Raw genomic sequence first — 27279 nt, 5'->3', positions numbered from 1 at the left:
TAAGTGTATTAAACTCACGTTACCGAATGTTATTGTGTGTTACTGTGTGTGTGTAGAAGCGGTAAAAGCGGAGGAAACATGCATGTATAAGGAAATAGGTAATTACAGCATTCTATCTAGGTATGATAAAACCGATGATTATATTAAATATAACGACGAAACGATAGCTGGTATACTCATTGATAGTGTTTTGAAAATAGAATAATAGCCTTTATTAGACTATCGAAGAAAAATATAGGATCTGTGGCGGGTGACGCGAGTTCGACAGGATCGATTGGCGGGAAAGAAAAGTTAGCACGGATTTAAATTAATGAATCGAGAAAAGGGGATAAGCAAAGTACTGTGGATGGAACGTTACTAATTGGGAATAGATGATTTATAATGGAAACGATATAATTAACGAAATATTGTTGTGGCGAAACAAGAGTCGTATATTATACTGTTGATGGAGTTGTTGAAAGTTGTTGGTACTATGGTACTTCCTGATGTGGCATCAGATAAGTATATCTCTTATATCCTTTGGGTTATTAAGGTATCATATATGGAGCCCTAGCATTATTTTAAACAGACAGTTTATTTATTTATTTATTTTTATTTAAACTCTTTATTTGTACACCACTACACAGATAGGAAAATAAAGGACGAATAGAGAGAAACACAAAAAAAAAAAAAAACTGGAGTAGAATACAAAAGGCGGCCTTATCGCTAAAAAGCGATCTCTGCCAGGCAACCTTAAGATTAGGAGACAACAAGAGCGAGAACAAATAGGTGGTGTAAAATTATTATAAACCTAATACCAATAACTACATACGAATACATAAACAAAATATACACAAATAAAAACATAAAATAAAATATTTATAAATAAATTTAAAAATAATAAACTAATATATATTCTGAAAAGCTATATTAATTAATAGTGATATAAAAATAAAAACCAGTCGTCTTATTGCGCAAGATAATAAGCTTTAACTGCATTTTTAAACATATCAAGCGATTTTGCCTGTCGTATGTTCGTAGGGAGAGCAATTATCGATTTCACAATTCGATAGCCTGAACTGCGAAGGAAAGCTTATAAAACTTCGTCTTGTGGAATGGCATGCTCAAAGTCAGCATACGACAAGATCTTAAGTCAGATGCCGCTCCTACAAAGTTAAACTTATCCTTCAAGTAAGGAGGTGTTTTGGGATTAAATAACACACAGTACAGAAGCGAAAGTACGTGCAGATCCCGGCGACGGCGAATAGGGAGCCACTTGAGCTTTTGACGAAATTCAGATACGTGGTCATACTTGCGCAAACCAAATATGAACCGAATAGCAAGATTTTGGAGACGCTCAAGTTTGTTCAGTTGGTCCTCAGTCAGATTCAGATAGCTTGCGTCCGCATAATCTAGAATAGAGAGAAAGAGAGAATGTGCCAACATAACTTTGGTAGGGATCGGGAGAACAAAACGTAGGCGCCGTAGTGAGCTCATGGTTGCAAACATTTTCCTACTTAGCTCTTTAATATGAGTGGACCATGAAAAATCTTGATCCAAATGTATGCCAAGGTCTTTAACGGAGGCGCAAAAGGGTATAGCTACACCGTTGTAAAGAATAGGGCAAAGGTTACGCCAATCAACTTTAGAAATCATTCCAGGGCTGCCAATTATGATTGATTTCGACTTCGCAGGATTAACCTTCAGTCCATATTGCTTGCTCCAATTATAAATAACAGTTAGGTCCATATTTATAGCAGACACCGTAGAATCAAGATTTTCAGTGGTTGAGTGGCGATATATTTGTATATCATCTGCATACATGTGGTAGAGAGAAGATATATTTTGAGTGATCGAATTAATGAATATAGCGAAGAGTAAGGGAGATAACACGCCACCCTGAGGTACCCCGGCCGTAACATCACACCAAGAAGACAAAGACTCTTCAGACCGAATGCGCTGTCGACGACCATTGAGGTAACTCCGAAACCAGTCTATCACCGATGGAGATATGTTAAAGGAGCGCAGTAGACTAAGCAAGATATCATGGTCAACAGTATTGAAAGCGTTACTAAAATCGAGCAAAGTCAAGACTGTAACCTTCTTACTATCCATCGCCAGACGAATGTCATCGGTGACTTTCACTAAAGCTGTAACCGTACTATGACCAGGGCGAAATCCCGATTGCATAGGATTGAGAAGAGAATGTTTATTAAAAAATAGGCTTAGTTGTTGGTAGACTAATTTTTCCAAAACTTTTGACAGAAAAGGTAAAATACATATAGGACGAAAATCAGAAAGAGAAGCGGGATTTGCCTTTTTAGGAAGAGGAATTATCTGAGCATTTTTCCATGCATCAGGAAATTCGCTACAGAAAGTTGAATAATTTAGAATATGGGTTAAGATAGGGGAAATAACACCAAGAATAGGAATGATCATATTACGGCTAACGCAGTCAGTACCGACAGCATTCGAAGCGATTAATGTTATGCTCTTCTTAACATCACATTCGGTGAAAGGCACGAAGTTAAAGGGAGGAAAACGTTAGCAGACGTTGCTCTATACAAACAACTTGCTCCAAAAGTTCTGATGTTATAAGTGATAACAGTAGTTATGTTTGACCTGTCTTATATGTCTTGTATTAAAGGGCCCAGCGTTATAACATATATGACAATGTTGTACTCGTAATTGTGGTTATAAGTCTTGTTTTAATTGATTCAATAAAATAGCAACGGAAGAGTTTTTTGCCAGTGGTCTTCTCTGCCGAAGACAGCATTCCGAACTGGTAGTAGAGTCATTTAAAGGTAACAAGGAATATAAATTATAGAGAAGCTTAATATACAGTTTTAGAATCGGCCCAGTTGTTTTATTTTATTCCTTGCGAAGACAGGGGTTATAGAGTACAGACCCACAACACAGATATTTATGTGATAAATACTTGTATAAACTTTATGTTGTAAATGTGCCCGGTAAATAGATGAATATACAAGTAAAAAACATTGTAAAACTTAATAATGAGGAATTGAATCTGGTGGACTTTAAAAAGAAAATAGATAAAATCAATAAATAAACGTATTGTGCAGATTACTATCTAAAAAACCTAATACAATATTTTTATACCCTAATTAGGGTTTACATAAACAATAAAAAGTTATGAATACCCATTCATTGCTGTAACTTAATAGCTAATTAATGAATTTACTGTGAGATGGTGATAACCAAAAATAGCTGGCTAAGTTAGTTGTACGGGAAGCTGTGATAGCTCATTGGGGAAGAGGTCGACTTCACTTTCGCGGGGCCTAGTTCGAATCTAACTTTTCTATGTTATGAGCGTTTTAAGTACCGAATTAAAATATCACTTGCTTCAACGGTTAGGGACAACATCGTATGTGCATATGTGTATATGCATAATGTTCTAAAAGGTGTGTGGAGTCCACCAATCCGCAGCGGGCCAGCGTGGTGGACTACGTCCCTTCTCAGTTGATGTGATGAAGTTAGTTTTGGGCTCTTCTTAGAGCAGGGAACATTTCAATTTAACGAATGTGGTTATCTTCATCACCTCGCAATAATGGACACATATAATATGTACGAAAGCTTCATAAGTGCCTGTGATAGGCCTTCATGAATAAAGCATTTTGAACTGGTATTTCAATTTAGAGCTACCTATAAGCGTACCCAGCTTCCTCACATGGTTGCTGGTTTGCCTTTTCTGCTGCAGAACCCTCAGAAGGTTCATATTGCGTGCAACCAATCAGGCGCGTGCAGTCCCACTCGCCGCCGCACGGGTAGGTAGCTATATGCAGCTCCAACTGCCTACTCGTACTATAAAACCTCACGTCGTGCGCCGTTAATGTTAATTTATGGGCGAAGCAGAGTGCAGTTGCGTGTATGTCATTTGTGCCTGTCTTCGATTATATTCAAATGGATTTTGCGATAATCACATGGGAACAACGAAATTGTCGTTAAAGCGTTAAATAAAATTTCAGAGATTATGTAAATGTAAGGAAAGCATCGACTTCATAACTCCTTGTTAGCTCCAGTGCAGCGGTCAGTTCAACAAATAGTGGTATTTCAATGAAATTACGCACGGAAAGTGGCAAACGCAAATAACGGTAACTAAAATCTTTCCTAATATTATTGGATATCATGTTTGTTTGTTTGTCCTTCTCTTACGCCTTAAATAAATAAACAATTAATTAGATTTATGGCAAGTAAAAAGTGGAACGAAGAGTTATAGTAAAAATAGGGTTCATAACTACATTATTCATCTTTCTTCCACCGATCTTTCACTATTCAGGCTGTAAAGCTTTGGAATGCCTTGCCTCTTGAAATCCGAGAGGCACAGTCTATTATCATTTTTAAAAAACTTGTTAAAGATCATTTTTTGTCTGAATCTTTGGAACTTTAACATGCCTATTCCCTTCTGTTTTATTTGGGATTTGACAATATTGTATATATTTATGTATTATTGATATCTATATCTATATCTTTACTAATATATAAATCTATAGAGTTTTTTACGGTTGTTCCGTTAAAACTATTAAACTATACATCCGATTGTATTGAAATTTTGCATCCATGTAGAGGATACATTGACTTAATGGATAGGCTAACTTTTTTATAAGTGTTAAATCTCCGAAGTGTATAGCGGGGGCGTTAATGATCAGAAAAAATCATAAAAAACTAAATTTTGAATTTTAACTCTTATAGACATGAAATTTGGACAGAATTTTTTTTGGCTATGTTACGAGCAAACAATAATGTATTGAATGAAGTTTTAATCACAAAATCGGTTACGGGGGTGCTAATGAAAAGAAATGAAAATTTTATACTAAAATTCCCACAGACTTAAAATTTAATAAAAGTTTCATGTTTGTTAAATGAAGGTCACTTACTATCAGATTTCGAAATATTTTAGCCCTAGAGGAGATTGTGGGGGCGTTAAAATTATTTATATAATTATAATTGTTGATAACATCCTAAAGGTTTTTTTATTGTAATAAATGATGGACCAAGCTGTGGTAACCTAATGATGGAAAAACCATAATGTGTTACATACACAGAGGAACACTTTGAATGCCATGCAAGGAACACATCCTATGAAATGACACCCTTCGGACTGGAACGCAGCTTAGCAGCTTAAATAGGCATGGGGGTAGTAGGGACTTCCCTGGACAAGCTTGGCCACAAAATGCTTTAATAGGTACCTACTACTACTAAAACTTTAAGTGCGGAAGAGTCTATGTAAGATTTGCAGTCAATGATTGCAACTATTTATAATTTCCTAATAATACTGGTTGCCTCTGGAAGTAGGAGGGACATCTTTAGTGCTAAAACACATATCTATATGTTATGTTGGTTTGTGTACGCTTCAAAATCACGAAACGTTCTGCAATATTCGGGCTGAAATTTTAGCATGATATATAACTCTCATCAAGGGTTGTTTTTATCTATTTTTCTCAGCCATTTAATCACAATGTGCCTCAGCGAAACGTGGCAGACTAGTTAATTATATAGGTTAATTATTATCAGTATCTATATATTTTATTGTAAGTTTATTATATGTTTATACTATATGTGTATATATATTATTTTATTTTTTTATTTTTGTTTACCAACAGCTTTACATTTAAAAAAAACAATTTAAACTAGCTTATACTGTATGAAGACAAAATGTAAATCTACTTACAGGTAAACACCGCATGCAATAAATAGCGGTAAACTAGCTTACAACTACACAAACAAGGTGGAAGTGTATAGAGTGTAGGAAGGAAAAAATAAATTAAATTATTATACTTTACTTAAAGCTTATTCCATTGATCTCCGGAATTCGGCCAGAGAACCACAATGTATATCTTCAACATTGAACTTGTTATAAAGTTGACATAACCTAGGGACATTCGATATATATAGGAATATATGCATGTTTATTTAAATGCACCACCTACCTCTCTTCTTCAGCTATGTTTAACGCCTTTGGTTGCCTGCAAGAGATCGCTATGTAGCGATAAGGCCGCCAAATTGTATACTTTTTGTTAAATTTTTATTTATAATTTTACTATAAGTTTATGTGGTGTACAATAAAAGTGCATTCATTCATTCATTCATAGGCTACTTATCCAAGAAAACAAACAAATCCCACGGGATTTATGCCGTTGTATGCCGAAAACCGTGACAATCGCGGACGATGTACGCATGCCACAGTTAGTTCAAGAAATAAAGTGGTAGTTTCCCCGTCGGTTACCCGTCTTGTGAGTTAGCAATAAAATCACCATAACATGAAAACCATCGCTTATAAACAGAGCAACAATTGCACGGCATGCACGGGCATGCACGGAACACATACCATACCTATATATACTGTCCTTCGACCTGAGACCTAGGTTTTAAGGCATCAAATGCATATGCAAACATTTTTTAATCATGTAGGCCTGTCTCGGGCACTTACGAATTATTGCTCTAACCAGGTTGCTCTTCTAATAATTTTAAATGGCAATGTGAGATGGTGATAACAAAAAAAAACACCCGGCTAAGTTTGTTGTGGGCTTCTTCTTAGACCAGGACGCGTTTAGAACCCTCGTAGCTTTAGTTTTAAGAATGTGGTTATCGCCATCATCTTACTACCGTGTATTTACCATGTAGTGTACGCATCAAAAGCCACCTATGGGCCTACTTGAATAACGATATTTTTTACTTTAACTTTGACTTTGCGTTCATACATATATAAATAAATAAACATACTACGACAATACACACATCGCCATCTAGCCCCAAAGTAAGCGTAGCTTGTGTTATGGGTAGGTACTGAGATAGCTGATGAATATTTTTTTATGAATATAATACACATAAATACCTATAACATACCTATAACACTGAAAAACATGTTTATCACACAAACATTTTCCAGTTGTGGGAATCGAATCCACGGCTCAGAAAGCAGGGTCACCGTCCACTGCGCCAGTCGGCCATCAGTCGTCATATATGTTTCCATTATTGTGAGATGATGGGGATAACAACATGCAACAACAACTAAGAGGAGCCCACAACAAACGTACGAGTAGATGTACAAGCACACGCCTCGTGCTTAATGCATTGCAGTTCAACTTTGGATGAGAAACTACGACTTTTCATGTTTAAGTCCACTTCCTATGTCGTTGAACCACTGAAGCTTTTAACCACTATTAGCTCATTCATCATCATCATATCAACGCATTACCGGGATAATGCAGGGGCCAGGCCGTAGTCCACCACGCTGGCACATTGTTCGATTAATGCCTGCTTGAATGAACACAATATCGAGAACATATAAAACTTTATGTTGCTGCAGCGCAAGCTCGTAAAAGAGTTCAGGCGTCGTTGCGCGGGTACACGTATTGCGGCCGATAATTGCGAGATTATTTATCTTAATGCTTAAATTGAGATCATTAGCAACTTTATTCCATGCTATATGCATATCATAATACGTAGTCTGGGAGCTGGTGGCTAATATTTATGATAGATCTTCCTCAACTTCGGAAACTGCCTTTTTAGAAGATAAAATTAATTATTGCTATAAGTCTATTATACATATTAATTAAGTCAATAAACATTATATGTAATAAAAATATGATAAATATTATACATATAAATGCTAATAGCATAGTATAAATGCTAATAGTAATGTTTTTAGTGACATGCTAAAACCATTACTAAGATTACAATTTCACTAGGACTAATCTGCTGCTGATCCTTGCCGCACATCAGTCGAAGAAATTGTAATCTTAGTTTTGCTGATCATTGCATTGATCATTATCAAGGATACATAGGTATGTCATGTCGTGACAGATATCCCTCACCGTCCTTTTTACTAGACCAATGCCTCTAGGTTACCAACAGCAGTAGTTACGTGAAAGAGAGGAAATACTTATTAAATAACGTGTCTTCTCATGGTTCCCCACTATCTCTTAGCACTTATAAAAATAGCGGTTTCAAGGCCAAGTATATGTTTATGAATGGCTTGGGGCTCCAGATACTGGAGATTTATGCGGAGTAGAAATATAATAATCCCTCCGAGAAAAAAATTAATTTCAATTTCAATTTCTTTATTTGCAGATTGAGTTACATAGTTGGTGGGTACAATAATATAATAGTGCTACAATGGCCATCGATCGGCATGCAAATTTGATTTCTTAAAAACTATGTCTTTACAATGCTCTTTTAATTAAATTCTTATACAGTATTAAAGTTTAATTAAAGTAGTACATACTTACAGTGGCTTCACAATATATTTATAATAATATAGTATTTTTCAGCACGACGATTGAGATCAATTTGTTTAACAATCGACTTGCTAGGAATGGACATAAATTAGTGACATCTGCCTATCGTCTGCGAAAGGTGCAGTGTGCACCAGTATTAGTAGGATTGAGTATCTACTTTTATAACATGATTCCTAAGGTAATTTTGGACCTGCCAATGCATATGTTTTAACAATGTATTAAAACCCATCTATTACAGCGAGGTTACTGTAAAATTGATGAATTTCTTAATGACAATGTTGCTTGGGAGCATCCGACTCCGCTTTCATTTCTCACAAGATAGAAAAATGAATATTAAAATGTAAGTTGTTGACGTTGGAAAAGACTAGAGTTCTTGCCGGCTTCTTCTCGGTAGAATTAGCTTCCAAATCGGTGGTGGAGCAAATACAAACAATTCACACACAGATTTATCGGTTAAAAACTGCTTCTAAAGTAAGCCTACTCGAAATAAAAAAATGGGTACATTAGTATCCGGAACATTAAGCTGAGTCAGAACCTTTTTATTGGCACGACACATCATAGACTTAAGCTATTAATAATTAAGTACAAAATTTTATGTTACTCCGTATGTAAGTCTGTTTGTGTTGCTCTGGTAAATAAACAAATTCTATTCTATTCTATTCTAAACAAATGAGATTTGATTATTTTTTCAGTTGTATTCAGTTATTAATTTACACAAAAAACCAAGTTCAGTGCGCTCTTTTTATAATAATGTCTTGTCTCTTCATTGGGTTCAGAAGATGCGGAGGGTTAGAATGCGTTTTTTATTCGTGAGCTGTAGTGGGTGTGTGTGGTGGCAATGGCCGCGGTTATTGAAAATGTTATTCAACAACAACAGCACAAGCACTATCATAATAACACTTACCGCCAGAACCGCAACAGCAACGACAACGATAACGTCTTTTTGACGACCTCCCTAGCGCAGTAGTCAGTGATATGCTCTTATAAGTGGGAGGCTTGGGGATCGATTCATGTTCTTTTAATAATCTGCTGCCGATGGCTCACAGCCCGTAGTCCAAATGTTGAGACAAATGGACTAATAAAAGATAATAGAATATTATTATGTCTCAGGGTCAAGGTTTTTAGTTTGATTTAGGATCCACAAAGTAAAAGTTCTACATTGACATCGACGGGATCAATGTAGAGCTTTTACTTGTGTTGTTCACAACATGCGACTCTTTCTCGCAGCCTAGTGGGTGCATTGATCAATTGCCCGGTCTCCTGCGTAACGTATTTATATAATAGCGATGTCAGCTGACGTCACCCGCGCCCCTCCGGAGCCAGGGGCCCAACGACGGGCGCTGTCGGGCGCTGCTGGAGCATTCCTGCCGGCGCGGTATCGGCGCTGGCTGTCACTGATAAGCAGCTGGCCGCGGCCGCCCCGCCGGCGCGGGCGCGTCATTAGCGGCCGCGCGCGCGCTTCATATATTACAGCTACGCACATCCACTAAATTGTGTCGCCGATAAGTGGGCGGGCGGCCGGCGGGACCGCGGCGCTTGACCCGCTCCGCGGCCGAGCGAAACTGCGCCCTGCTCCCCGGAGCGAGATGCTAAACTCGCCCGCCCTCAATTGCAGATGCGATGTTTTACCGCACGATGCCTCCGCGATCCCTCGGAACGATACTCGGTAAGTGGAGACGTGGAGCACGGCAAAGGGAGCCCTACGTGCTCGCAACAGAGCGGGTTTCGGAGCGCGGCGCGGCGCAGTTGCGGCGTTCCGGGCGGCGCGGCGGCGCGCGAAGGGCTAATGTGTAACTGATGTAAGGCGAGCGCCACTAATGCGCCCGGCGCCGGCGCCCGCCTAAAACAAAAATGTACAACATTCCTGCGTTTAGGAGCCTTTATTCCTTTTTTATCGGCTCATGAAATAATAGAATAGGCTCAAAGCGCCGCCGCTTATCGAGCGCTCGATTTATTAAAGCAGGCTGTTACGAGGCTCGGCGAGCTCGCGAGGACATCAGGCGGACTGAGGCATTAGCGGCCCGCCAGGGCGACCACGTTGAGTCCATTATACACCTAGGTCTTGTTCAATCATACCATCTCCGAAGCTAAGGTGCGCGAGTCTCGGGGAAACGTCAATCTAAAACCAAGTAGGTACATACTAGATAAAAAAACACAAAACATCAATCAATGTGCTATTTTTGTGTGAATGTATTTAATGCTCAAATTGCATAATTCTCTGTATTCCGTTGAGTTCTATCCTCCACCTGCAAATATTTTTCCAAATGAATATGTAATGAAAATTAACGTAACATACGTAAACATATGAACATCGCAAGAACCAGCCAAAAGTGTCATTAAAATAAAGATCAATAATAATTACCCCTCCCGAATCAGAGTGACGCGAGATAACAGAAACGCTTATCGCTAATGTAATTGTTTCAAGATCCGACGTCCCCATAGGTAGGTACCCTTGAGCATTTCAAACTCATTATATTTAAAGTAAGAGAGCTCGATCCAAACTTTTTAGTCTTGTTTTGTTGTGCTAATCCCTTAATTAAGATGATGGTATACCCATGTACTGCGTAGGTATTGCATTATGACCCTCCAAGGATTATGTTTGTCATACCCGTTCCCACTACAAGATTAGCCCTCAGTTTAAATGTTGTGGGAAAGATAGTATATGTACCTACTTAATTTACCCAATTGTACTTTACGACTTAGTATAAGACTTTTTGTGTATTAGTAGTCAGAAGAACTTTAACGTTTATCACTTAACACGAAATAATATAAAAATATTTTTTTTTTTAGGAAAAAGCATTTACTCACAAACTTCTTCTTTTTTTCTATTAATGTTTCTATACAATTCAATTTATTTTCATTCTACAATATATTAGCTACTTGTGTAAATTATTCAAATAGCAGCAATTTAGGTAGTACAGAGTCGGACCATTTCATGATAAATATTACAGCACCTAAGTATTTAATTACTTTAAAAAACCTTTACTGTGTTATAAATTTTTTTTAAAGGGTATAGGTATATGAGAACACTTTATAGTTTCGTTTTTCTTTAACTTTTTCTGGGATAGGTACAGATTCGAATGCACATCCACACATACTTTTGACATACGCACTATTATTTCATTTAACGACAATTGAGACTGTAAGAATTTCAAATTCAAAATTTATAATTCAATTATATCAAGTAGGTTATCACATAGGTAGGGTGTTCCAAACTTCACGTTTCTGGACCTCTTGTATCCAGCGGCTCCCCGCGACTCGTTTGATGTCGTCTGTCCACCGGGTTGGGGGATGACCAACGCTGCGTTTAACGGTGCGGGGTTGCCATTCCAACGTCCATCGGTTCTCCGAGCTATGTGCCTTTCTCTTTGCCACTTCATTAATTGACCTAGCTAGTAATATAAATCAGGCTGGCTACTGAAGGTTTACCAGAAAAGCCTGTCGTGCTAGTTATGATAACTCATCTTGGATCCCTCCCTTCGTAGCATGTATCATTACTACGTGGAACGGGACAGGCGCACGACTCTGACTAGCTCTTGACGAGTAGTGAATAACTAACCTGAGTGAATAACCATTGTCTAAAACAGAGTGCCGCCATTGGTCCATGATCCTAGGGCATAGGTTTTAAGGCCAGTAATTACAGCGGCAACGACGCCCTTCAGACTGGAACACAGCATTGCAACAATGCTGCTTAGCGGCAGAGTGCTTACTCTTAGGGCGGTACTTCGTCATACGCTCTCTGCCACAAAAAGCTGTACTACCTACTACTTAAAATAAATTATTATAAATTGTAGTCCTTTTGGAAGTTGGTTTTCGAATATGATTTTCATTAATAATAATTAAGTAGGTACACAATCGCCGCTGTAAAAGTTTATGAGTGACGTGAACGGAACGGCAGCAGGAGTAATTACCGTGTCCCAGCCGCATTGGCTGTTACAAATCCTCTCTTATTTAGAAGGTCGAAGAGTATATTTTGGTGCAACAGGGTGTGGAGCTCATTCTCGAGCAGGCAATCTCATTAACGCAATCGTTTACATGACCTGATTGCGGCTAGTTATTGTGTACAGTAGCTTGCACTCGGGAATACTTTCTTATGGTAGCTCGGCACCTGGTGGTACCGAGGTGGCAGGAAAGGAAGTATACCACCTACTTGCGATACTAAAAATCAATCGCGACAGTTAAGCAACGACTTTGGATTTTCCTATCTTCCTACCCGGTCCCTGTGAGCACGTTTATCCATTTTATTTTATTTTTTTGACTGACGCTTGCACCCTGTACCCCTGATGGTAAAGTAGTATATAATATATATGTAGATAATAATAATAATCATTTATACAGGCTAAAACAATGGATACAAATATAACATGAATGCCCTAACCTCTGCGGAAGGAAAACCTGTGTTCCAGAGGGTAGGTCATGGTATTACAAAGGGTGCTTGTTTATTTTAAACCTATGTTTCATAAAATCTACATTATGTAACAATTTAATAGTTAAAAAAAAGCAGATGCAGTCTTAGATGGAGCACGCTTGCCTACCAGATGCTTTTCACTCTTGATTAGAAATAATACGGCGAGCTGCAAGGGCATACAGGTTTATATATTTTCTGTCCCTTTGAAAGCATATGATATTTAATTAAATAAAACGCGCATAACTTAAAAAAGGTAGAAGTTCGTGCCGGGAGTCGAACTGGGCCCTCCTGAGGGTGAAGCTTAAGTCCTAACCACTAGGCTATCAAAATAAATATATTTATTATGCACTATCGATGTCCCATTAACGTTAAAACCTTCGGAATGCTAGGCAAGGGTATAAAGTTCAAACTAATCTTAAACCTATGCTGATGTACAATCAATAGAAAGAGTCTAAAAACTGCGAGAGAAATAAACTAGGGTTCATCTAGGTATATATTTTAGATTTAAGTAAGTATAAAATATAACAGGTCTTTCATGGTTGCTCAAAACATTAAGAAATTGTTGGTCCTTAGTCCTATGAGTCGCCTTGAATGTCGGTAGTTAAGAACACAATCTACTAACAATTAATATAAGCTTTATTCAACGAAACCGTTCATTACTGTTCCGCGAACAATTGTATGCCTACTTACGCAAATTCGTAAGTGAAGTATCTAATTTCCGTAGCCACAATAAATATAATAATTCAAGAAAAAAGCAAACGCATAATTAATTTATGAAACGTTATGTGCGTTGAGGCGACCTCGAGTAGTTCATTGCTATTTTTAAATCTTTTGAATAAAGACACCGCCTTTAAGATAATAAAATATAACGTGTGCCTGAGAACATCTTAAACATTGTTAGTGAAAAAAAGCCTTGCCTGCGCAGAAAAGTTTCCAGCAATTTTTATTATTGGCGTATCGGAAATATATTTTATATTAAATTTCATTTCATCAAGTGTCATTTCATCGCTCGCATAAATAACTCGCTCACAGTATATCCGCTTCTCATTCGCTCCTATAGGATATCAGGAGACTGTGAATTGAGCGATTGCATATAAATGGCATGTAACTTATCCCATTCCAATCAGGAAATATTTATTAGGAAATAAATAGCTCTCATTAGGATTTAAAGTACTTTTGGTTAATATTGGGAGATGTTGATAACAAAAAGTACAGCCACCTAAGGCTGTTTTAGTATCTTCCGCGCTTTACCGTGGCTTTGGTTTTTGAGTTGTTTAGAGTTATCACGAAAACAATGTCTATGCTGAATGGAATATAAATATTTGTAGTTCCACGATACATGCCTCCATTACAAGCCCCCGCATTAGCCGCTGACGCGTCACGGCAGCTCGCTGTGCGGAGGGCTGGCTGGGGAGCGGCTCGCGAGGGTCTGCCTCGTTCCAAACAGGCGACCCCTCCTGCGGTGGGGAAGGGCCTACTGCTGTACTTATAACGACCTATAACTTTTAATGTACCTACGTAATACCAACCACACTCTTACACTTTATACCATAAGTTTTGCCGGGTAGATTTATTCTCACAGGAATAATTGTTTGGACAGTTTTTTTCCCCACACGGTGGAAGCCCACTAGCGGACATACACTATACTGCAACTGCTCGAAATGTGCAACCTGCAATTCTCTTTATATTTTTATCTGAGAGGTAGTTTCTGGAGTTACAAAGCTCTCCTTGGGTGGTGAACATTTACCTTTTAATTTTGTAAAGCCGGGAAAAACGTGTTGTTGCAAACAACAAGTAACATTATAGCGTTACTTATCAGTAGATAGCCACCGCACCGGAGCTAGCAATGTTATGTGTAGTAGCTTCTGCTACTGTTTCCAAGTTCCGCCACTACTCACCGTTAAAATCAGCTTGAAGCATAGGATTCGATGGGTCGCCGTTCTAGAAAACCGACCTAACCGACCGACCGACCAAAATAAACTTCAAGGTTTCCTCCAAATACAGATAGTGTGCTCATGAACTATTTGATCTAATTCTGCCTTTACTATTTTACTATTGCACTGCGAGGCATCGCAAGGACCCTAGCCTTTTAGGTGGTTTATATGTCATGTGTATGCACAGCGCTATCCGTCCTCGTTTCTATTACGCAAGAATCAGGAATGTTTTTCCCATCGTCTATAATATGAATTCTTTCAAACCTTAAGTGCATAGGGCTAGCGCGCCGCCTCACCAGACCGCAACATCAGTTCCTATCAGGCTTGTTAGCAGTGGAGCGGTAGTCTATTAAATTTTCAAAAGCGTAATCGTACAAGCGCTCATCGCGTTGCACCGGCATTGTTTACTGAGTCACTGATAACGCACTGATAAGGCGCTGGCGACAGCTCGCACAGCGGCGCATTACACGTTGTTTACAGCCATACAAGCTACGCGGAGCTGTTCGACAACAGGCACTCGGGTCTGAGGCCCGTTTACTGTACAACAATTGGTAAGTAGAGCGTTATCTAGGAGCCACTAATCGGATTGCGATGAGTAAAACGCATTGTGGGCGACTTCTGAGACGAACTAGTGAATGCCTCTTAACTGTATTATATTCATAATAACAAAGTACTTAGCTTAGATAGTGACAAAAATATTACAAAGGCTAACTAGCTTTAAACAAACAAAGAAAAACAACTTTCGCAGTCGCAGGTGGTCTATAACTTTCGAAAATAATATATTAAATACATGTACAATGCAAAACTATTTTATTAAAACTATCAAATTATTTTTATAATTTCATCGTGGCTTATATCGTAAAGCATCTGAAAATATACAGAAACACTGACCTGGGCCAGTGTTGCTTACCCACCACTATCGACTATTATTTGGTGCTGCTATTAAGCTACACGATATTTGCAGTAAATTATGGTAGGGAAATAAAAGTATATAATAGGAAAAGCGAAACTGGAGTAGACCCCGGGACGGTCATTTGTGATTAAATACCTAATACCTACGTGATTGAGAGTTTCAAATAGTGGGTGATTAAAACTTCAAGAGTCAGAATAGGTACATTATTAGCGCACACCGCAATCTGTTGTCGCTATCTTTTGTTTTTCTTCTTAGTTAAACAGTTTTTTTGCATGTTTGAGACTATCATTGCGATTGAAAATTAAAAAAATCTGAAACAGCGAGTGATTTAATAAGTACCTACAGTAAAATTATTCATCAACATTACATGCCGCCGTTACCCAATTTATTTTGGGAACTAAATAATTGCCCCAAAAAATAATACCTTAGCGTAATTTAGTGGTTACGTAGGAATTGAATGCTACCATGACTGTGTTTATATTGACTACTGCATGTACCTATAGTGTAAAAGAAAATGTATTCAATTTCAAATACACTTTTATTATTATATATTATATTTTTCTTTATAATCCATCAACTTGAAGACCTAATAAATAAATTACTATAATTTGTGTTATTATATTTACCTAATATTTTATGTCAAGTGACAATAGATTTTTCTTTGTCTCTTCTTTGCAGGCAGTAGCATATACTTTCAGACCCTGGGTAGTAGAGTCAGATGAGCAGACGATCTGCTGTTGCAAATAATCGTATAAAACATTAAAGATACATCTCACGCATTGCACATCGCTCGATGATGGTCACCGCAGCTCACGGAGTCCCGGGCGGGACTCGACTAACAACCAGAGGTTATCAATAATAATTATTATGAATGTCATCCGAACTCAATTAGTGTCATTCCAACTCACTGTTATCGAAATGCTTTCGAATGACACTGTTCGATAACTCGCCTGACGCGTGACGTTTGAACGTCTAACGTCACAGTATTAAAGGTACCTGTATTTAGCGAACTTTGTATGGTATGTAGATAAAAGTAAGTAGGTATATTAAGACCGTCTATTATTGACATAATCCGTTATACTTTTTAAAATTGTAATCACAGACAGTTAATTTCTATAAGTTTTGTTACCTAACAGACAGGCTTAACCGTTGAACCCAACGTTGATCCTTTGATTAAGCGTTTCATGAAAATTGACACAGATAAGTTAAGCATCTTTGGCCTTTATCATTTTCCCGGGGCATTCTGAAGTTAGTCTTGGGCCATAAAAGCGCCGGAGTATAATTATTTTCTACAATCTAATCATACTAAGGACTTTGTTGTTTAATCTTACAAATTTTTAATTCACAAAGATCCTTTTCTTTCTGATTAGCGTTACCAACGGTTTCCTGCGACTCAATTCATTAACGGTTGTTGGAATTATTGCATTAACGAAGCGGGGCATACGAAGGGCCCCTAAACCGCCTGTATTGTATTGCAAAAATTTCCTTAGGTATGGATGTCTTCTATTAATTTTAAAATTAGAAATTTAACTGGAGATTTAAATCACTAGAAATAATTGTCACCCGAACTTCACATCCCATTTTCAGAACTAACTGTTGGCCCAGAAGGATATAAATATCCTATGTTACCTTATAATCTTCCACCTGCTTATTAAAGTTTAATCTTAAACAGACAAATGCACAAGTTCACTAAATCTCTAAAAGTATAATAGACATATACTTGTGAACCCGCACTTGTATTATTTACGAATGCCAGTTTGCCAGTTATTAGGTTCACACCATAATGTTCTTTTAATGTGTTAGTTGCTAGCCTAGTTTAACTTAGAGTTGAAGAACCTAATAAATATATACATATATTTTTTAATGACGCATACCAGCATTGTTTATACCTTAAACCGAGCTACGTGATCTAAAAATACCAGAGCGACTGGCGGCGAATTTAATCTTAATCCTAAAACAATTAGGTACCTAAACCTAGCTTTGAAAAATGTACAACGATGAATTTGGTTCATTCCCACGCTTCTCCCCGTAGTAGTGTCAATGGGTTACCGAGAACGTAAGTAAGGCGCTCCGCTGAGTACTGAGGTACCTATCGCCGCCCTTTGTCTTTTTCTTCTAAACTGTGAGTGATGTCATGAGTTTTGCGTAGTTCGGTCGCTTTCTCATGTGTTCTAGGAATCTGTTGTGAGTAGGTGGTAATACCTTGAAGCTTCTGCTTTCTGTCTTGAGAAAGTGGTAGCAGTCAGCCTTTGAGTCAATTAATGGCTACGTCCATTGATGTTTCAGTCAAGCAACCGATAATAGAGTCAGTACCTGGATGTTTTAATTTGGCCTTCAACTTTCCTCCGTGCCGCGTAAAGCTGTCCGTATTGCAAACACCTAATAAGTAATAATATTCATTTAACTTAAAAATAGATGTGTTTACTCGTTACTTGAGTCCGCCAGGTCTTGAGCTCATCCTAGAACTTTCATTTTCAATTTATTCAGCACAATACATAATGTTCCATTTATAATATAATATTTTATTTTATTATATTATGTAACAAAGTCAAACATATCTTTATTCAAGTGGGCCCATAGGTGGCACTTTTGATGCGTACATTACATGAGTATTACACGGTAGTGAGACGTATGTACCTAAAACCAAGACAGAGTTTGGGGGAAACCGATTTTAATGGGGACTCTCAATATTAAAAGAATAGTTTAAGGAATAAAAGCATTGCTCTATGAGGTATTTTCTTAAATATTTTATTAAATTCATTTTATTTTCAGTTTTCCTAATATTATTATTTTTTTGACATTGCGTATGGACTTTGCTCGTGGAACATTAGCGCCTTTGCATACCCATGTTTGTGTAAATATTGTTTCCTGTATGTGTGTTGTTTTTAATGCATTTCTGTAAAATGAAGTGTTACTAATCTATCTATCTATTAATGAAGCAAAGTGATGGTTCTTAGCTTTATATATAGCTCTCTAATATAACGAAATGAGCAATGATTGAAAATAATTGCTCGGTTTATTTAGCTGATTGTTTTTAATTATTAATATAATATTTCAAAAACAAGAAAGCTTAAAACTATGAGATAACTGTAATCCTAGAAATATTTTAAATTTGAAAGTGTGGACGTTTGTTACTCATTTACGAAAAAACGGCTGATAAGATTTGGGTGAAATTTGGCATCAAATCCTTTAGCAGGGAAAATAACATAAGCTGCCATATAACATTATTAAGGGAAATAAGAGAGTTCCAGCGGGAATAAAAACCCTTAATCCACACGAACGATGTCACGGGTATCAGCTACTTTTTAATAATAACACCCTTTACGTTAAGCAAACTTGAAAGTAGTACCTTTATAGAGTAACAATAAAGCTAGGTACAAACATAAATAAAATATATATATCTATTGTGCTCAAACTGCAATGTTAAGTGAAAATAAAATAACAAAATATACAAAACGAATTAATAGGTACCCTTCTTTTTGATACCGATTTCATCAGCCGATCCGATGGCAGTCCGCCATGTTGGATTTAGAATGATATTAAGTATTTCACTACCATGCATAGTAATCCGAATCAAAAGTGTACCTCATCAAACAACCGAACTATGGCATAGGGATATGGGCTTCAAATCCTGTTGTGTGATTTGACCCACACATACCTAATAACTAAGACGGAAACTTACCTAAATGAAAGCTTGCAAAATATATGCTATTCACGTACAACAAAATGCATTGAATCTATATACCTCTATTTATTTTTGGTATTAGTCTTAAGATGTATGGTGGTGAAGATAAAAATAGGAACTGTCATATGTCTACCTATTTAACATTTTGGTAGTTATTTACGTAAAACTTAAGAAATAAGCTAAGCATTTTCATGATTGCTATTTTCTTTAATGTTACTTTAGTGGAATGAGGAAAATCGATGTAGCTTGCAGTTAATAAATCATTATTCCGACTTCGCCTAACTGATGTTCGGATAGAAGCAGGCGGCACTACGAGGCATTTCTTGATATCCAAATAACATTACGAGTACAACTACCTACTTGTTTAGTTTCTTTATTTTTCATAAGCAACACCCTACAGATTTTCTAGAATACGCTCTCTATGTACAATTTGCACGACAGTGGAGCATCTTTAGGAGGTTTTGACTTCACAACATACTTTACAATACAAACCTTTTACTTTAAGATTATGAGTTTTTGTGGTTAATGTACGTCTCATGTTTGACCAGATTAAAAGACCTTTGAAGTTCAAACGAACTCCTATCCCAATAGCGTCTACAAACCACCCTTTGGAGGCGCAGAATATCGAATAAGTAGTTTGGAATAATTCAATTAAAATGTCAATCTACAATGTGCAGTTAACGTGTTCATGTAGTACGCGCGTCATTAGCAGCGCCACGTCGCGTCGCAGGACATGCGGGGCGCACCGGGATAAGCCGCTACGGCGTAGCAATTAACGGCGATTGATTTAGAACTACGCCGACCCAATTCATTAGCGAGCGAGCCTATAAACATCCGCGGCGCCGCCACAGACGTGCCGACCTGTCCCCTGCCTCGTGCACCTACCTATATACACGGATATTTAGGTAAGGTGCGTTAGTATTGAGCAAAATAGGTGCATAACTTGAGTAGTTATACTACGTAACGAATAGTATAAGTTAAGTCACTGGGAATGAAAAAAAATACGCTTTGAAAAACTTCGCTGAAAACATGGTTGCAACTACTTAATAGTTGGAAACTAAATAATTTAGGGTTAATTGGTGTGACGCTTTGGCCACGGCTAGTGGCCACTGCCCAGCGCCCACGCTACCGGTGACCGCACCTCCCATGCGGTTTCCGCGGTACGGACGCGTTGATAAACTCATTTGAGAAATTAAATTCCCAACAGTAGCTGCAAAACGCAGTTAAGCGTTACTTGTCATTTGAAAAAAAAATTTGACCAATAGTCGTCTTAAGAAAAAATTGGCCCCAGCCTCGAACTCAGAAGTTGATAAAATATTTGAAAGGAAGATAACAAATCTTTGTTTGTTCCAACAGCATGAAACTCAAGTAAGTATAAGTTAACTATTAAATTGCCATTACTTATGCCTAGTTGTCACTTCACAAGTTTTAAATAGTTTCTAAAGCAAACAGGGCCTTCAAAACGAAGTCGGATGTGTATGTCGGGGCATGTGTGGACGCTGATGCACCAGGCGGGTTGCGCACGGCGGGGCGGTCCGCCCCAGGCCGCGACCGACCCCGCCCCCCGCCCACGCTAATTTATGGAAATGAATTTCCCGGCCCGCCTCGCCAATGGCGGCCCAGGCGCCGCCCGCCGCCGCCAGTCGCCTCCCGCGCTTCTGTCCGCACGCACGTCCCAACCGTGCTCCGCGCATCCGTGCTCTCACTTCCCTTGCTCCGTGCTCGCTCCGTGCCCCCAGTGTGCAGTGATCGTGTTATACTATACGTAACTCAGTGACAGTTGTTTTGGTTCCTGAACCATCAACCTTGCAGTTCAACGTGCGACATTGTGTAAGTGATAGAGATGTAATTTGTTTAAATAGCCTTCGTGCGAGAGCGACCTGCCTACTTTTCACGCTATAGATTTTATTGATGTTTCTGTCACTACCTAGGCAGGGATCCAATCTTATGATAGATTTAACTAGTATTACTATAATATTGACTATTGTTACGGGCGTTTTATAACACGGGAAAGTAGGTAACCTAAGCCGAAACATATTTGGTGAATGTAGCTTGCAAAAAGGGGGTCTAGTTTCTCAAATCCTACTTACAGCAATATCAGAAAGTTAGCAATGATGGTAAAACTATATATTTTATCATTAGCATGTTTATTCAGGTAGGCTCTATTTAAAACGTTATGAGGCTTTTGTCTAGTGGCGTTATCGGCTTGTTATATATTTATATCGAGTGCATTACGGTCCGGTGGCCAAAGCAAAACTCCGTCGGTTTCCCCAAGTGTGTCGCACTCGTGAGATTCAAACGAGGTCGTCACCAAGCACGTTGACCACCGATAGGCAGGCCGGCACCCGAGATTAGATGAGAAGTGCAACATGGTTAGTCCATCAACTCCTATCAGCTCTGCAGGGAGCGATGAGGTATCTGTTGAGCCTCATCACAATTATTTAGGATATGATGTACGTGTCGCCAGATTAATGATAATATATCTAAGATTCACCTATTTCAGGAATCTGTAAACCACCTATTCTTACAATTGTACAAAAACTTGAGTATTGAGTTGCAATTGTGGATAGAACTAGTAGCAATGTATAATAATTGGCACTTTATCCGCATGGAGCTCGTATATTAAACGTATCCTATCAAGGATTAAGTTTCGTTCCGTAAATTGAAGATAACCGATCTTTAATTTCGCGATGTAATTGAACTGACTGTTGTTGAGGGTAGCAACGTAAAGTTTATTGTAATATTTGAAGGTTCAAATAAACATTGAATTCAATCTACAAAAGCTACTCTACCTCACTACATTTTTAACAATACAAACGAATTACGTTTAATAAAAACAAAAAAAATCCTTTCGTTGGGAAAAAAGTTGTTGGTGTCAAGAGTATGGGAAATAAAAAAGTAGTAAAGTGACGGCCCCCCGCGCCCCGCCGCCCCGCCGGGCCTGCGTCTCATTAGCCCAGCGGACCAGAACACGAGCCGACCCAACACGGCCACTCAACAATTAACAGAAACACGGCAAACAGACGTGTCAGGGTGTTTATTCGTATTTAGGGGAGACAATAACATTATTAATAAATAAAAACACCTATTCACCTTCAGTTAGCAATATTTTGAATTATTAAAATACTATATAACGGATTTTATACAAATCCCGTGGAAACCCTTTCTTTTCCAGGGAGGGACAAGTAGTCTGTGCTACCCTCCGAGCTTTCAACGTATTCCACACCAAAAATGTTTGCTTTGAAACGGACAAACAACCAATAAACATACACACTCTCGCATGTATAATATTGCTAACAATTTTTACCTCGTACAGGTGTATTGTAATCATTTCAAGTTTTAATAACTATAACTTTAGCAGGTTTCCTCTCCGGCTTTCGTTTTTTGCTATCGAAAGAGGCCGAGTAGGCACCAAGTATGTAAAATCAGAGAACCTCTGCTTAACTACTTATTTATTTTGTTACCGAAATATATTCTTGTAACATCTTCGTATCAAATATATGAATTATAATACAGTTTTCGTGTTAAAACGAGTTATTATTTTAGCTGTACGAAGGTACGTAATAAAGAAAATTCAACTTTGTCGGTAGCGTATTGCTTTATCTACCTAAAAGAATAATCAAAATTTATGTTCGTTTTTGCTGTGAATACAGTGAGTAAAAGACATGTGTTCTCTAAAAATCGACCTAGGTTTAGAAATTCTGGGTAGGATTTGGTGTTAAGGCGCTTAGTCATTCAAAGGCCGCCTATACAAAAGTACACATTGTTTAATATAATTTTTATCAAAACTATGAAATTGTACTTGACAAGAGATAATTTCTGAGAAATACAAATCCGTGGGGAAAAACTGAGTAGTTGTGTAGAGCGTGCAAGTTGCACGCGCTTATAACCGAATTGACCTACGGCCAAGCATATGGGATGCACAGGAATGCGGAATTTTGTTTAAACATAATAGTTTTGAATACAAGTAGTTCGTATTAGATGTTTTTTTGTACAATGCTTATTTTTTTATATTTGAATAAATCCTGATAGTTCCGTGCCTAGGGCCTACTCATTAGTGCTACTACCCACGTGGGCGTCACAAACAATAAAGCAGACGCTGACATGGATAATGATTTCATATTATTTATAAATGTAACGTATCTCACACGACTCGCCATTAAATAGTGCTCATTACAACTTAATGCCGCGATAAAATAAAACGATTGTGCCGCGAACACAGCGCGCCGACGGGCTAAAAGGGAAGGTGAGCCAACGGCGCGGAACTGCCTACGAAAAAAACATCAATTAAGGCAACACGGCCCAGCTATCTCCTCTACACATCCTAATGTATGCTCTAGCCACTCATATTAAGGAGTAATTTTGCGTGTGTTCACTCACGTTGTGATGTTGTTAGGCGCTAATTAATTATTAAAGTTGTTAGCGGAGGGATAAATTATTTTTGGAGTCGATCGCACATCTATCAACCCGCACCGAACGCAGCGTGCCAACGACGAGCCTAAGAACGCAAATTTTACACACTTCTTCTTTGAAGAGAACTATGAACCACATAAGAAAGCTAACTGTAGGAAAGTTTTAATAAAAATCAGGAGACCCATAGAAGTACCAGATTAAGAGATACAACACAACAAGCCCATGGCCGGCTTGTTGTGTTGTATCTTTGAAAATATAGCTTTGAAAACTAATGAACGTATGGTTCCTAAAATGCACATAGGTGAGAGACAGGCGGCCTTAACGTTGGTGTGGTAATCCCTACAAAGAACCACGCCCAGCTGTGGGTATCCATCGTTGTTGACGTGAGCGGCCCGTACGGCGCGCGGCGCCTTGCGGGCGATGTGCGGCCAGTCGGGGCGCGCCGTGTGACAGCCGCTACAGAAAGCGAAAGTGAATTTGGCACTTTTATAGAGCAGGTGGACATTTGGAGCTAAGAGTGTAAAGCTCCTTGCCGGTTCAGGCCCGTTAGCCCATAGGCGACGTTAGGCACTTCACAGCGCAAGTATAGACTAGCGCTGTAGTGACTTACTATTATGGGACAAAAATTAACTCTATTCCTAATAACCTGCAACCGGCACATACACTCACAACATAAAGTTTATACGCTAACTATTTCAAATAACACCACAGACGAGTTCATATTTTTTTAGACAATAAATTACTTTTCTCGAAACCTACGTACCTTTCTTTGTTCTGATTAGTGAGAAATTTACAAGGTGCAGTTATATTTAGTACCGACATGAAAATTTTGTAGAAAATATTGATTTTTTGCCTTTCAGTTATTTGCTTTTTAGTTAACTTGTATGAAATTTAAGTACATCTAAGTTACGTTTCGATGAATTGAAGTTAAGATGGAACGTAAAATGAAACACGGGGAACGTTTAAAAAAACATATTGCGATGAAAGTCAATGAAAGTCCACAAGAGCGTGAAATAGACCTAAATATCAATTGTATGATCATTATTGAAGCTGAAAACGACGGTTTAGCACCGAAGTATTACACTAGCGGCACGAGTAAATATAATATGAATAATGCGAGTACCTACACAGAAAGTAGATTGAAGCAGACTTTCACTATCAAATTAGACATTAGACCTACTTAGGTGTAATAGTTGATACCTTACTTGAAACATAGCAAAGACTGCTCACATACATGGTTGATAGGCAAATTCCTTTGTGGTAACATTACAAGAAAAATTGTTGTATTAGTTGTAAGTATGGTTATGACAAAATTACGGTTATTTATTTACATACTAACACTAATATATATCTAAAACAATAAAATGTGTATCGGTCGGGCTCGCGTAAACATATTTTTGTACATCATTAGCTGTTTCCGTAGCTTTCATTATTTAAAAACATATTCATTATATTCCCCAAACGAGCCGTTTTATTTTATACATCGCTTAACAGAATTTTTTGTCTGATTTAGTCACCATACACCTACCTACCTCAAACTCGGTCCCCATCAGTTACGGAAATAACTGTAAATGAATTGCGACGTCGCTATGAGGCCAATAACGACGAGCAACTTGTTGTTCAAAACTATGAATGTTGCATAAATTTACGTATCGTTCAATAAGTTACCTAATCTCGATTGTTTGTAACTTTTGGCAACTAATACGCAATAATTATTTAAATGTTAACAATCAACAAACAATTGATATGTAGCTGTTCGTCCATTATGATTTTGGTAAAGTAACCTACTTTGTTTAAAATTTAAATATTGTTTATTAAGTGCAAATATTCATAAATCGTCTGGAAGCGGTTGCTAATGTCACTAGATCTCAGTGCCATTCTTGAACTAGCGTCCACATTTAGTTGCAAGGTGAGGATAAAAAACGCAATGTAATTATGCATTCTAATTTTACTTCATAAAGTGATTCTGAAAATGAGAACCAAGGTTTGCCTTGAACTTTTTACGTAATATTGGTATAATATCAATGGAACATCTGCATTATGAATTAACTATTTCATTAGGGAACCCTAACATGCGGCAGATATTTGTATTGGTACTTAAATAGACAAATGCACTACGCCCACACTGCTTTCTAGTCAATTTATGAGCAATATTCAGCAAATTACACGAGAAGTCCATACTTACATTAGTAATGCGATAGTGATTCTGTTTGTCTTTTTGATACCGATGTTGGGCTGAAACAATGCGCCGACTTCAACCACCCTCAGAGGATACCTTTTATGCTAGGAAATAAAATGAGGAAACAGTCTTCCTAAGCGATTTACGGAGGGGTTAGAGCCCTCTCCTGGGTATGACTTAAAGGTTATATGGAGCTAAACTCGTTATATAATCGGTCGATCAACGATCAAGAGAATAGAAAATGCAGAAAATAATCTACCATCTAAATTTTACTACACCGTCCACACCATTTAGGCTGAAAAGTTTTTGAAATTTTGGTATTTGAAAGATAGTAATAATATGAATGAAGAAATGAAAATACTTTTATAATTTATTGCACACCACAAAAGTAGATAAAAAAAGAATATGATACTGAAAACACTAACAATGTAACTACAAGACTCACCAAAGTCATTCACCTATCCAGTTACCCTTTAGAACCATCGTTGGTTAGCCAACGCATGATTTGTGCAACACAAATAGGCTCTCGTGTACATATAACTAACTTACGATCTCACGCATCGTTTGCGAAATGCCTTACGTGTTAAACTATGCGTATGTACCTACGGATAAAGTGTAGGTAGTGGTTTACGAGCCTCGGCAAGATTAATGTAAATTGAATATTTTGGCGAATGTTAATGTGTTATTGACGAGTATAATGAACAGTTGGTTCGCGATACCAGATTTTAATGATTATGTCTGCGATGGGCGGCGATAAGCGGCCGGCCGGCGGGGCTGCGAACCGATCTATCAACACTGCCGACCATATTTTTTATTACTTCTATTTTATAATGTACATTTATATCTAACAAACTTCGCGACGTTAACCGCTTTTATTTACTAACGTTTCAATTGCGAAACTCGCTGCTTGATAGGAGGACAAACCAACAAATGATGGTAATTCGAAATAAAATGTTGTTCTTTAAGTATTGCAACACCTAAGATATCTTAACACACACAAAACTTTATTGGACCAATGAAAATTAAAACTTAAACAGTATGTTCTTTAGAACTTAAAATCATAAACCATCCGTAATGGATCAAAAGTGTTTGGTAGTAATGAGAACTCATCATTTTATTGAAATAAATACCAATTTCACTTGTTTTTCTTGTTTTATATATTCATGGTCAACAATAATTAAATAATTGGCAGTTAGGTGGCAGATATTTTATTTTCATTCACTATTGCGAAAGTTTAAGTCCTGCATTGTTGTAAAACCCATCTGCAAAAGTTACTAATAAATGAACAGAACAGTTTCATTTCATTTGATTTATCTGACCATAATATGCTTTCAGTTTACAAAATCGGTCCATGGTATTTTCGTGAAGAAGGTTTGTACGTTCTAAGAAATAAGTAAGCTAAATAAAGTACATAATTATTTGATCTTTTAAAAGGGCTTTCGTTTCGCTCATTCAATTGAAGTCAACAACAAAACTGAAGTAAACTTTAAAAGTAAAACTTTAGTTTAAT

At 37.7% G+C, this 27279-nt stretch overlaps 1 protein-coding gene across 3 annotated transcripts in view; it reads left to right on the top strand.

Annotated features, from left to right (window-relative positions):
• Nucleotides 1-20834: 20834 nt before the first annotated feature.
• The window catches only part of LOC120637614 (GATA-binding factor A-like), a 73437-nt gene continuing 66992 nt past the window's right edge, over nt 20835-27279 (top strand). For all 3 annotated transcript variants that reach the window (XM_039909499.1, XM_039909501.1, XM_039909497.1), the window contains exon 1: nt 20835-21007. The gene's annotated coding sequence lies outside the window, so the exon portion shown is untranslated. The remainder of the gene's footprint in view (nt 21008-27279) is intronic.

This window comes from Pararge aegeria, chromosome 4, assembly GCF_905163445.1.
Source record: "Pararge aegeria chromosome 4, ilParAegt1.1, whole genome shotgun sequence".
In the NCBI taxonomy this organism is placed as follows: Eukaryota; Metazoa; Arthropoda; class Insecta; order Lepidoptera; family Nymphalidae; genus Pararge; species Pararge aegeria.
The sequence above is the reverse complement of the archived record's forward strand: the minus strand, read 5'-3'. Positions and strand labels throughout refer to the sequence as shown.